The sequence below is a fragment of the Varanus komodoensis genome, unplaced genomic scaffold (genome assembly GCF_004798865.1).
Source record: "Varanus komodoensis strain SLA01 unplaced genomic scaffold, ASM479886v1 scaffold14_1, whole genome shotgun sequence".
Classification (NCBI taxonomy): domain Eukaryota; kingdom Metazoa; phylum Chordata; class Lepidosauria; order Squamata; family Varanidae; genus Varanus; species Varanus komodoensis.
The window spans coordinates 15,988,601-16,003,202 of NW_025335438.1; positions in this window are offsets into that span (position 1 = coordinate 15,988,601).

The following is a 14,602-nucleotide window of genomic DNA, read 5'->3' on the forward strand; positions in this document are numbered from 1 at the left end:
CCCAGCTTCTAATCACTGCTGGGGGCTGGAGCAGAAGAGACTCAGCTCCCTTCATGTCTATGATAGTCCCCTTTTCTGCCAGTTGTAGAAGGTTATTAGGGCATGATCACACAGCCCCAGGGGAAATGGGAGTGGGATTTGTGAATCCAACTTAATTGAAGCACTGTCTTTATGTGCACCAGTTAACTGCGATAGAAATCTTGCTTTTTAATCCACATTGGCAAAATGCCAATTATATCTTGTAATTCAGAAATTTAAAAAGGAGGAGAGAACTGTTTGTTTTTCACAGGACAGAGATTAACTCAACCTCAGGTGACAACTGCCTGGCACATTTTGTTACAGAACTGATCCTGCAACTTTATGCTTACTTACCTGGATGCATGCCCCATTGAACGCTGTAGGGATTTCTTCTGAATAAACTTTCATAAAATTGTGTTGTAATAATGCAGTTCTATGTATACTTGCTTGTGAATAAGTCACACCTGAACTCAGTAGAATCTATTCTCCATAAACATATGATCAGCCTGACACAGCTCCTAAACATATCTGGGGAGTAAATCCTATTGAAATAAACAAAACAGACTTGCTTCAAAGTAAACATAGCATCAAGTTGAATCCTGTCATACTATGCACACCAGGTTAAAGATTAGACCCTGCTGAGCACAGTTGAGTATGTTTCTGAGTAAACACTTGTAAGATCCAGCTTTACTTGGCTAGTAAATATAGAATTCTAGAGAATTACACCATTTCCTTGTTCCCCACTGTTACAAGCTGCTCCAAAGTAAGAGGCTTTTTATTGTAGATTGATTTTCTGCTGGTAGTGTTTTGGTTTGTTCACTTGTTACAAGCAGCAGCAGCAGCGGCGCACTACTGTTTGGTAGGGCTCAGCTTGTCCTGATACGACTTTGCAAGGAGTTGTGGCTCATTTTACTGCCCATGACACTGCCCTTGATTACCAGAACCAAAAGATTTCACTTTGCCAAGGCCTTACTTATTCTCTGAGTCAGCATTTGTAAAAATGGGCAATAGTGGCCTATCTTCCTTTGATAATGAGAGTATAAAGACTTCAGACTTCCCTATATCATGGGGTTAACCTGCTATTTTACAGAAGCTTTTTCTTCTGTTTTTGCTGCTGGGGAAAAATGTGTTCTTTACATACGTTTTTTTTTCCTGGAGTTTGTATTTCTCTGCTCCTCTGTATATTCTGTTAACCAAACACAAGGCTGTGCAATGCGACAGCTGCAGTACAGTGGTTTTGCCAAAACACACAGGGCTTCTGTTCTGTCTTGTCCTGCCTTCAAACTAAATATTAGACTCTTTTTGCTCTTCAATGGGAAAAAGAGAAAAAGAAAGTTCTAAAACATGGGAGAGGCTCTGGACACCAATGTTAAGAAAAGGCCCCACACCCTTCCATAAGTGGAGGGTAGTGAGTACACAATAAATGCCACATGTAAAGAAGCCCTTCCTATCACTTTGCAAACCAAGAGTGACCAGCACAGAAGTGACATGAGCCTGTTCAGAAGCAAACGCCACTGCATTCGATGAGTGTCACTACCAGGGGAAGTGGCTATAGGATTGCAACTTACAAAGAAAGCCAAGCTTAGGCCTTTCCTCATACTACTTCTTCCATCAGCAGATTCATTTGGTTTGTGCCCTTGTTATGCTTCAGGTCTCCTAGTGGCATCACTTTCATAAGAAGAAGAAAGTAACATCTATCTTTCTGGGTGTGAATGATAATGCAGATTGTTCTCAGGATTGCTGGAAATTGGATGATAAAGTTACCATCTTTACTATGCACATCTTTTTTAGAACTCTCTGTACCTCATATCCTATATAGTTTTATAGAAAGAGGTTTTAATACATAAGTGTGAGATACATGGAGAAGAAACTGGATTTATATATTCTGTATAAATGGGAGAAATTGCTGAATGTTAATAATCTTAGCTATCATATCACCTTCACAGAATTACAGCTTCCAGGATTCCTTAGCAAGGGCATTAAAGCCTGTAAACAACCAAGTATAGATATACACACAGCTCAGACTTCTCTCTTTCCCTAAAGAAAAATATAGACACAGCATCCTTTAGCATGTCCTCTGCAATGCATTTTCTTACAAGAGACAAAAAAATAACCCAGCAAATTGTTCAAATATTTTAGCAGAGATTACCTGTCTTTCACCTTAGCCCAGTCACTTCTGCATCCAGTGTACCAGTAGACATAGGCTTAAATCCTAATATATTTTAATTTAAGGAAGTTAACAGAAGGGCTGTTTTCTATGGTAACATTCCATTCAGCGGCCCCTTGTCTTCAGAGCATCCCTGGAGGGTTCAGGAAGCCACTGAACAATGTGAAGGTGCACAGGAGCAACTGAGAGAGGGGAAATCACTAGCAAAAGTCATGGAACGTTTCCACACACCCCAGCAGCTCCCTGCATCCCATCCCACATTGTTTAGGAGTTCCCCAACTCTACCTTCAGGGCTGGATTTTGGGAGTTTGCTAGTGGTTGCAGCAGAGAGGACAGGATGGGAAAATTTCTTTCTAAGAACAGCCTTGAATTTGATTTATCTTAAGAGGATCCTAGTTATACTTCTTATATTTGAGACCCAACAATGCTATTTGACTGCCCTAAATCAGAATATAGTAGAGCCACTTGGAGAACCAGGAAGTTTCACCTAAATCTGAGAGAAAGAAATAATCTGTGTAGATGTCTTTGAGTCTTGGTGTACAGACAGCCACATTCAGCTTCAAATTGGCATACAGCACACTGTTCTTTTTTACATTAGTTATGTTGCATTGCATCAATTCTTAAATTAGATTTGTTTGCCATGTGGACTTAATAGAACCCAAAGAATTGCAGCTGCCACTCATCACCTGCAGAGGGTCTAACGGAGTCTATTTTTATTTGAAAAACAAAGGCAAAATATAGAAGTTCAGAATATCATTCCTTGTGGAGGTTTATCTCACAGGAAATAGGCCTCTTCCAAACATGCCCACCTGGCCAACACCTTGAATTCTTGCAATGATCTTGTTTTCCCAGGACTTTAGCCTCCATGCACAGAGAATTTAAAAAACAAAACAAACAAAAAGATGGCAAAGATGGAGAGAACAGACACAGGTCCATGCCTGCTGGATATGTACTATACCTTATGTCTATTTGTTCCCCTGTGTCTTCCTTGGCCTGCAATCATATCCATTTACTTATTTCGGGTAAGCCAATTGGACTTAATGGGACATTTACAAGTAATATATAGGATAGTGGTACCACCGCCCCAGAGTTAAATCATTCTTTTCCACAAGAGGATTTTAAATCCTTCTTTGCTACAGATATTCTGGACATCCCAAGACCTTATTAGAAAAACCTTCTACCTAAAAAAAAAGGGGGGCACAGGAAATGAGTTTGTCAATGTGCCAAGATGAAATATATCATCCCACATAAGCTTTATGTATTGTATTCGATTGGTACATTTTTATTCTCCGCTTTCTCCAAGGACCATAGGTCAATGCACAAGACTCCTTACAACACCCTTGTAAACTACATTAGGTTGATAGTATAGTACCCTGTTATATCATATGAAAGACAGAAAACTGCTCCTATCCATGTTCTCCATCCCATGTGTAAGTCTGTGCACCTGTATGTGAATGTGTCATTTTTTCCATTAAAATATTAGTGCTGTAATTTGAGATGCATAGTTTCTGTGTGTTGTGGTAGAAGAAGTTACTTGCCCTGCATCTAATAGCCAACACCAGGCAACCTAAAGTAGGTACCAGAGACCCAGAGGATTTTCAGGCTAATTTAGGGTTGAAAGCCAAAGAAATAAAATTTCTAGTCAGTGGCAGTAGAAATGGCCACAGGAAGAAAAGAAGAGTGGGAAGGCTATAGTGTTTATTTTCCTTTCCACTTACACAACAGGACATGGCTACTCCCTGACATATATAGGGTTTGTGGGACCAACTGTGGGTATGATCAATAAAATAAGTGGACCAAGCAGTCCAAAGAAATGGTGATGCTAGTTTTGGAAGGTTTTGAACAAAATGATCAAAATAGGCATCTAAGAGGTGGGAGTTCCGTCGTACATGCCTTTAAAGAGAAGTCTGAAGGATGGTTAAGGTGACCAAAAGAAGTACTGGTTCTATGATGGTAAACTTGAAAGAACCGTGGCACCTAAAATCAAAGGCAGCCCATGACATTTTAGGGTCCAAATCTTCAATCCTCTACACTCTTATCATGGACTCTGTTGAACTTATTTTCAGGTAAGCTACTGCCCTTGCCAACCTGATGCACCCTGATAGGAGGGATGATGGGAATTTCATTCTAGCACATCAGGGCCACACTAGGTTGGGGAAGCCTGATGCATAGTCTTGCCCTGTCAGGCAATGAATCAAACTGCCATTTCCATATCCATGCATGGGAAGGGCAACTCATATTTGCTGCCCTTTACTCGCACCTCTCATTTTCACTTCTCCCTGCCTAACAGTTTGCCAGCCCTAATGGCAGTTCTTTATTTGTGGAAGACTATGAAACTGATGCTAAACCAATTGTACAATGTAGTTGAAATAACCTAATTTTAGTTAGTAAGGCATTGCGAAGAAAAATGTAACAAAGCTGCACTGAAGCAGTTTCCTGCTGCTTTACATTATTATTACTATCAGTATCACTTATGCTTCATTTTCTATTAGGAAAATAGGATATATTTGACAACTGAAATATATCCTATTTCAGTTGTCAAATATAAGTAATTGCTAATTTACACTAGTTTAGTGATACCTTGATTTCCATGTGCTTAAGACTGTTGAATTTTAAAATTAGATAGGGTGTATTTATTCCATTGAGAGTCAAAATATTGGGGCAAGTAAGTGAGAACTTCTACTCTGAGAGGTCACTACACTCATTCTATGTGAGTGGTCACTACAAAGTTTTAATTCTATCAAGACCAATGGATGGCTCAGTTCAAATGCAGAAGCTTTCTTTTTTAGGACAACCCAAAGTTGATCTCAGCATGGAAGTAGACTAAGTGCCTCAGAAGATAAGGTAATAGGACCTGGAATAGTGTGTCAGGTTGCTGTACAAATGTTTCTTCTCTTCATCCTGAACAATGTTCATATTTGGTTCATGAGTATTTGAGATACACAGTTGAAATCACTGGCCCTTATACATGAAACGAAGACAAAATTTCTTCTGCTGTGGTAAAGTATCAGGTTTATGTTTGCAAAATGGAACTCTGCTCTTGCCTTGTGCTACTATTATGAAACAGAGCTTTTCTACATGAGGCTGTTAATCTGTTGTTACCTACTTTCAGTTTCATTGCAGAATTGAGATCTGAGCGCTACCTATTTCCTTTTTTAAGTGGCACAGTGGTATAACAGAATAGCACCAATACATAAGGGAGATAAATGGTTTGTTTCACTTTAACAATGAAATGCTGCACTTCCCTACCCTTAAACGAACTCACAAAAGGTTTTAGATAAAGAAGCAAAAGGGAAGATCTTGACATCTAAAGAGCATGTTAATAATAGTGAGTAAGGAATGGGAAGCCCATGATAAATGCCTCATGTAGAAACAGCCATAAACCCCTTATCTCTTTTCTCACATGAAGTTTAAGAAGATGTTATGGCTGTATAATATCCCTATTCCTACATACTCCAAATATACTTACTGTAGCCCTGATGCAGAAATAGCTATTTCACACTTGTGAATTACCAACTATCTGATAAGTCTTCACATATTCAGTCCTAATGGGAATGAGGCCAGGCAAGATTGTTTAGTCTGTACATTTTGTACTTGTCCAATGCAGCTGCACAGAAGCTCATGAAGTGGGCTATTGTGGCTGCCACTGATCTCTGCAAAAGGTTTTGCAAACACAGGATAAAATGCAAAGACAAATGCTTGAATCTAACTCTCATTAAAATCAGTGGGATAATTACGTTCAGGACTCACATGGAACTCAGGCAACTGGCCTTCCCAGGATTTTGACTAGCATATTTTACTCTTGATATACTCTATCCAATGGCATACATATATACAAGCTTCTCTAAGTTGTACCTGGAAGTAATTTAGTACAAGTAAGAAAGAACTTCTGAAAAATAGATGGTTTCCCTCTAATGAGGGAGATGGTGGCAACTACTTGGATTATTAGAAAGTACTTTGTGACAAGGACTACGTGGATATTAGCAAACACTAATGATGGTTGAACATAGTAAGAGCATTGCAAGATCCCTGCCAGAAGGGAAATATGGTTTAGTCGCCTGCTCACAGAATCAGGTGGGATGCTTCTAGGAAGCCCACTGTCAAGTCATGTAGTTGTTCATTGTTTCCAGTGATTGGTTTTAAAACTATAAGCTTCTAAATAGAAAGGGTCTCCAGTCAGTTATTATTGCTAACTGCTAACAACACTGCTATGATCTAAGACTGTCTCTTCCTTTTTAAAAATAGCATGCTCCAAGTTATTTTATTAATACATTTAGGCAGCACTGAAGATCATAGGATATTCCAGATTCCCAGCTCTTAGCTCAGAGACCACAATGGAGCTGGGGACTGAAGATCCAATCCCCCCATTGCCCACTGGCAGTCAGCATGGAAAGAAACATGCTGGCTGCCCTGTGAGACCAGGAAAGTTGTTTCAACTTGACCCTATGACAAATGGACCTGAAGAAGATGCTTCAGCTCCATTTGCATTTTAATTGTCATTTAATAGAACAGTGCACATTATTTGAAAGATCGCTACACCATCAGTTGTGATTTGTTTTCAGGTCTTTCTCTAATAATTCCTAATATGGAATTGTTGCCTTTTGCATTTCTGCCCTATACTGAGTAATAGTCTCATTGAGATGTTTGACTACCACAAGTCCAATATATCTTGGATAGTCAAAATCAGCTTGGTGCTCAGCACATATGTGTGAAATGTGGATTTTGTGGTTCCAGTGTATAGCAGCACAAACATGAATCTGCTCCATGTCAAGGACTAGGGTTTTTAAGAGTTCCAAGAGAAACAGAAGGTTCACAACTGCAGTGCCAAAGACCAGCTTGACCATGCTGCAAGGTGAATCAGGTTCCTGAGATGCAAATTCCATTTTACAGCAAATGGATGTCAAATTTTGAAGACATTTTGTTTCAGCATCTGAAGGCCAGAATGCTCCTTCAACAGCATTGCCATGGATATTGAAAATTGCCCCTCCTGAATATTGTCCTATTTCACAAAGCCCTCTAAAGCAAGCACAAGGAATGTCCAGCCCATGAATGAGATACAGCCCACAAGGGTTCCCCATCCAGACTGCTATGTTTTTCTCCCAGAAACTGATTCTTTCTTTGGTTGGGGCTGGGGAAAGATTTTATCTCTGATATGCTGTGGAGAGAGTGCTTGTCACAGTGCAGGGCAAGGAAGCTCCCCTCCCCTCCCCTCCAGCTGCTCTTCATCAATCGGCTGAGGAAGTGGGGCTAAGTGTGTGGAGCTGCATGTGGGTGAGAGAGAGAATGAGATCTACGTCTCTGAATATGCCTTGTGTACATGAATATGAGGCCCACCCTGCTGGCATGCACCCCCAGCCCAAAAGTCACATTTTTAGAGTGGGGAATCATTAAAAAGAAAAAGCAAGCAGCTCACAGAAGGTAAAAACCAAGAAGAAAAGATAACCAGATGGGATACTGTCAAGGTAGGTTGCATTTGTCTCAGTTTAATGGTAAAGTCTTTGCATTGATAAAATCTTCAAGCCAGCCTGTGTTCGGCAGGAAAAATCATTTGTGCAAGGAAGCATCTGTTCATTATCATTCATGGGTTTAATTGTATGTTTCTTATAACCTAGAGGTGTTTAACTAACCACATACATTTCCGTATGTCCAACATCTAAGACAAAACAGTTTATATACAGCCTCTTTGTCTCACACAGAGACAAAAGGTAGCTTCAAACAACCTTTTAAAAGAAACAATATCCAAGGAACAGAAGTTTTTGAAAACACAAATTATTATTCAGCGTGTCCCACAGCATCTGAAACCTATAGGAATATGATGAGTTGGAGCAGATTAGATTTTATGTTCCTGGCACTGAAATCGGATTCATTACTGCTAGAAAATAGAAGCCAAGATTTTCAACTGGTTTGCCTGTCTGACTGAAATAGAGGAGATCTTCACTGGGCTGGGAAAGGAGATGGTCCAATTGAGAAAGATATGATTAAGAATAAGGAGTGCAGGAAGGTTGTGCAGGAAAAGCAAGATATTATAGTCCAGCCTGAAAGCTGTTTTCCAGTATCAGTCCCAAGAGTCACTCCTCTTAGGAGTCAATATCACTCCTAAAACTGACAGCTGTGTAAGACATAGGAAGAAATTGAGGAATTTTCTCATGTTCCAGGGGACTTGAGATCACCATTATTGTTTAGATAGGATGGTTTAGCCTTGTCTCAGCATGCAGGTCCTACAAATTCAACAGTCAGAAGATTCACAATCATCTACCCAATGCCTATCTGAAAATGTGAACCCTGCAAATCCATAGTTGATTATAGTTGTATCTCTATTTAGCAAGAAATGCACATTTCGGTCTCCTCGGTAAATCACTGGCCTTGCTTTGTCCCTGTTTTTGCCTTTGAAAGATGACTTGCAATTTTTCTTAGGGTACAATCCTATGGTAAATCCAGAAGATTATGGGCATTCTGTGCAAAGCAGGAGTCGTGTGGAGGTGAAAGTTGTTTCCAGACCCAGCCCACCATGCAGAATAGCTAGGTGGCTAATTTTGACTGTGGAGCTTCAGAGAGGGAGGGAAGGAAGCAGAGGAACTGTCCAGATACCTTGTATGTTGGTGGTGCCCATGTCCTCCCTTCTGGCTTCCCAGAACATCCACTATACTCCTTCTCCAGAGTCACTTTTGCAAGCTCAGAGAAGCAGTGAGCGAGGTTTTTTTCCATGCCAGCAGGGAGGGAGATGGAGGGTGCACTGGAGGGTGCAGGGTCCCAGCTCCAATACTGGAACTGCTTACCAAAAACAAAGCTGAGCCTCAAAAAAGACTTTCTCCTCTAAACACTGTCTAGGGACAACAGGACTGTACTGTCCAACACCTTCTTCTTCGCAAGGTTGAAGAATAGCAGCCTCTTCCCTGCCCTAAACAACTGGCCAAAGTGAGATGAATGGATAAGATGTTTTTGCACTACTCTTAGTGTTTTGTTGTTTATTGTGTTTGTTATTTAATTGATTTGCATTTCCTGTTAGCCTTTGTGATAAATTATTTTATTTTGGAAGCTTGCTTATGTAACTTCTAAATTAAATTATATTAAATTAAATGGGATATTGTAATGTCAAGCTGGACCAAACTGTAGCATTCACAGACACTAGAGATCAAAGTAAGCATGAAAACCAATTGCTGGTGCTATCTAGTGGAAAGTTACTTTAATTTAAATTAAAGGGGGGGATGTTTATGTATTAGGTTTATGGCCAGGACTGCATGTAAATAGCTAAGCAAGGAGATGATCCAATTATTTTATATCTTTCCCTTTTACATGCACACACAGCCTTATTTGAGTTTTTCAAGGGTTTTCAAGGGGAAAGGATCACAAATATATACCTATTCATCATGTGCTATCTTGTACATCAATGATGGGTGTGCCACTGCCACCACCTCCTCCTCCTCCTCCATTTGGGCTCAACCATGTGTGTCAATGATAAGAATCAGAAGCAAAAGGGAGTTATAGCAGTGAGATGCTTTAGTTCTTCAACTGATATTAGAAAAGTAGAAAAGGAATGTGATGCAGGATGCAATTCAAAGAGATTACATTAATATTCTTCTCTTAGAGCAAATATTCTAATAGTAAAAAATTCAACTACTCCTTAGTTTTATGCTTAAACAGAAATACACTAAATATATTAGCAGCAGCAATTCATGAATGTAAATATGGTGCTAATCAGGAGAAAGAGACTGAGGAGTTACAGTACATAAATCCCCCAAAGCCTTCTGCCTAATTAGTGAAGATAAACTGGTTGACAGATTGCACAGCTCAAAAAACACAAAGCAAAGAAGGTTATAAGATGTATTATTTCTGTATAATGACACTGATCAGACCCTCCCCTACCAACATATAGATCTAATCATTAGTCTCCAAAAGGATAACAGCTTGCTCTGTCTGCATGGTTTGATAAAGTAATCCAGCTCTGGTCTAAATAAAGTGATTTGCATTCTTCATAGATTAATTAACCTCATGCTAGTAGAGTAGCACTACCTCCAAATGTATTAGTAGCACTGATATATATTCACAACATCTCGTAACTCTGGAAAACTTCTCAAGCTATAATTTCCCTCAATAAAACATACTCCTATATAATGAAATTTGCAGATCCAAATTGCTGGGAGGCTCTTCAAGAGTATAGTGGTGCAGCAGTGGTGCAGTTTGGTGCTTTTAAATTCAGGACATGATGGTCTTACTCTTCCACCCTTGACAGTAAAGTTTTCTATGTTCACTAATTTCCACGTGCAGTAACTCAGCTCTTTAGCATTTCAGAGCCCTCCTCTTCTGAGAGGGTCCCTGGACATCTGCCCCAAAGTCCTGCTTGAATGGCTCCACTGGTACCCAGCTGTCCATCCAGGCAATCACTCATTTATCCTGAATTGGGCTGACACTTCCTCAGAGCTTCTGCAACATGGGCACTCACATTTAAGGAAGCTATTATGTTAGAAGCAGCTATTAAATATAATACATATTCTAATATAATTATAATAATATAATGTGTGCCTGTCAAATATTAACAGCAGAAATTGATGAATTTCCCTTCTGTTGGAAATAAACTGAATCGTTTCCAGGAAATAATCTGAAGTTTAGAAAATCATCACCATCCCTTTCCTCCTCAGTCTCTTCCCTGCCAGTTCCCTAATCCCCTAATTACGAAGGCCTCAGAAAGGGCAAAGGAGGAAATATTCAAACTCCAATAAAAATATGTCAGTGTACCTGAGCCTAGTGGCCCTGAGGACATGGGCACAAGGTTGAAAAGAGATTTTAAGTGCACTCAAAGTTTCCCTGGGACAATGATATTCACAGGGCATTTACCTGGACATCCACATATCTTAAGTATTCAGCTTCTACTGCTATGATATAAACTATAGCCACAAAGAAAAGCATTTTGTTTGCCCTTAGATGAGGAAGTCGTATTTGAAATTTCCCACAGCTCAGTTGCATTCTAGTGATCAGCTGGATCAAAATATTTTACACTATATGCCCTATTTCTTGATGTGGATGGTCTGAAATGCAGAAACCCACCACTCAGGGTACTCTATGGAATAATGCAATATTATGGACAATGTACTGTTGCCATCATCACTCTGTTGCCATCATCTAAAAGAAGAAGGCCATACAAAGAATTCTTGGACCAAAGATGAAGGACAACATGCTTAACAGCTGCTGAAACTCTCTGCCATTACAGAAGAAAAAGAAAGATAGGGAGGGGAACCACCTGTGAAAAACTGGTGCTTGCCCTTTTAGGAGGTTGCCAATTTTGTTGGAAGTTGGTGCAGTTATCAAGCCTCCAGGTTCTGGAGAAGGATAACTTTCTAAGAAAGCCTGAAGGCTGGCAGAGATCAGGATTACCTTGTGAACTTGTTTCTGCACTTCTCAGAAGGACACTCCCTCATTCTACCCCAAAGGTATATCCAAGTTCTGCAAAATAAAGATTATTCTCAAGTAAAAGCATATGTTGGAACCAAATCCACCGCTGCTCACCACTAATGCAGATGGGCCTAGAAACTATCTTCAGATTTCAAATGCTGCTGATTTCTTACCTCCATGTTAATATTGAGTAAAAACTGAGAAATAGTGCTTTATATTTACTCCAATGGAGTAAATTCATTACAGATTACTTTGTGAAAGCCTTGCACACTGCAGATGAGAGCGGGATCTGTTCATTATATTTTTCCTAATGGAGGTGAAGTAGCAAAGTCCAGAGGGACACTATAACAGCAATAGTGGCAGAACTAATGTTGAACTTCATAATGGCCATGGACAATTGCAGAACCTCTATGGAATGTTTATAAATGCTTATATGAATGTATAATGTCAAAGCCTATGTGCATTTCACATAAATCCATATGCACTAAAAATGGGTATGTATGGAGACCACAGTGGACATTCCTCATGGGGGCCAATGGAGCTTCTGATAGTCACTGTGATGCCCACTTGCAATCCCTGGTGTAGCAGATCTAATGATGACTGACTTTTTATGCATGTAGTTGAGTCATTGCTGGCATAAACAGAGATTGCTGGCCTTTTTAAAACTCCCTTCTGTTCATCAGTCACTTCCATAAGGGTGGTGTAGCCTGATGTTGCCTGAGTTCCAGTGGGCTGTGTGTAACATAAGAGATCATCTTCTGAACTAAGATTATTTCTTCATTTCCTTGTGTGGAAAGGATGAAGCTTACAGCAGGGTGGCATTGTCAGAAAGCAGGATGTTCAGTAAGACAGAACCACTAAAAGCAGCAGTCACACAAGACAATAATACATTCATGAAGTGTCTCCACCTAGCATGAAGCATCGCCAATACATTCAAAAGGTCCCATGCTTCAGAGACATGTTGCTAGATGGAGAGTGAATATCTGGACAGCCACTAAACAAAACAACCAAATGTGTGCTCAGATTTTAAGGAAATTTACAAAGTTACCTTTAATTGGGTCTTAATTTTAACTGGTTTCACTCAGAAATACAATACAAAATGTGTATTGCTTATCACCATAGGGCACTGTAGTCAATAAAAGCTAAAGCACCTAAAATAAAAACATAAAATGGGTGTAGTTGGATGTCCCTGTTCTCATTCAACATAAGTATAGCTAAAATATATTCCTCATTAAAACTAAGAGTGCAATGGAGGAGGCCAGAGCACCCCATCCCACCTTGCAACTTTGTCTGGGGGGTACAGAATTATTTGGACTCCCATCTCTCAGATTCTGTGACCTCAGAGCAGGAACTCTGGCACTGAGTCCCCTCCTCACCACCCTCATAATTGGCATGGAGAGACCACCATTGGCTGCCTCTCAGAGGACACAGATTGACCTCAGACAGCAAGAAAGCAGGTGTGCTGGGCATGGGGAGGAGAGGAGAGGCAAGGAGAGGAGGCTGAACTGATGGCTTATGCTGCTTCCAAGTGATACCCCAGCTGCCTCCTCTCCCTTCCCCTGCACGTCATCTGGGCAGATTAAAATGCAGTGCAAACCGAAGTGAAGGGCATGGGGCTCTGGCAAGGTGATGATCAGCCGCACACACTGTGCAGCACAGGCACATAAGCATTCGAGTTTGCCGGCCTACATGCAACCAGGGCAGAGGGTATTAACTTCCCTTGTTCAGATTAGAGAATCGCCTTTAGAGTCCGCTGGTATTTTTTTCACATTCCTTGCTCACATTTTCTCAGCTGCTGTTGCAAACGTAATAGAAATGCATTTATACACATGGAGAGTAAGCACGCACTTTATCATTTGTTCACCACCCATTGAGACATATAATAAGCAAACTATATAAAGATGATGTTGATGATGATGATAACATGACTATTCCTAGGATTTATCCTGGCATTAAAACAAAAGGACAGCAATCCATTTCTACTGGATCTACTATGATTACCCTTCAAACATTTGTGAGTATTTTTGTTTCAGGATTTTTTTTAAGGCAGCGTAATTGGCTGAGTGCCTTATGGCTTGGCATTTGTAATTTATTTTTTTTCTTCCCCAGAAGCAATCAAGAATTTATCATTGCCGAGGGAAAAATCCTAGACTGGGTGGACAAAGGAGACACAGTACTATCATGAAAGCTGCACTAAATTTCAATAATTATAACTGATTTTAAATTATAATGTTCCACCATGCATAGCCTATTTATGAAAACTCGATTTCAATATTTATAGAATATTCTATAGTTTCAAAATTGCCATGATGGGAATTATTCTTGGAAATATGCCTCTGGTTTAATCTGCAACCTCACCTTCTGGTCTCCTTTCACCTCTCAAACACATACACATGCTCCATCTGTTTCACTGACAAATAGTCCGACCCTGGAAACCAGACATACTGCCCCCCAAAATATGTCATCGAGCCAATGGATGAGATAAATTCAAATGCAGTCAAATTTTAAACCTGTTTGAAATAGACTCCTTTATACCTTTAGAATGTTACTCAGGAACTAAATATTAACCTCAAGCTTTCGGAAATGTCCAGCCACTCAGGGGCTACCACCTATTTATAAATTCAGCTGCTCATCAAGGAAATTGATATTTGAGAGAAGAAACAGATAGGACTTTATGTACACTGTCGACATGCAGCATGATGAAGGTTCCTTTTCCTAGCAGCAACTTGATTAGGGTGGGGGAATCAATACAGGCAAGAGCTGGTGCCTAGATGGTTTTTTAATACCATCTGTTGGCCCTAATGGGGAAAGGGGATCTTTGGGCTCTGCTTCAGTCTTTTGTCTGTGCTACTTATGCACTTTACAGCAGGTTTGCGCAGGATCTTTGGACTTTCAGGATTTTCAGTTTTCTTCGTTCTCTCTCTCTCTCTCTCTTTTTAAATAGAGCCCTGAGATCTGGTGCTTCATACAAGAAATATGGTATTAAAGAATTCTGAGTCCATGATTTCATTTAAAGGACCAGAACAAACT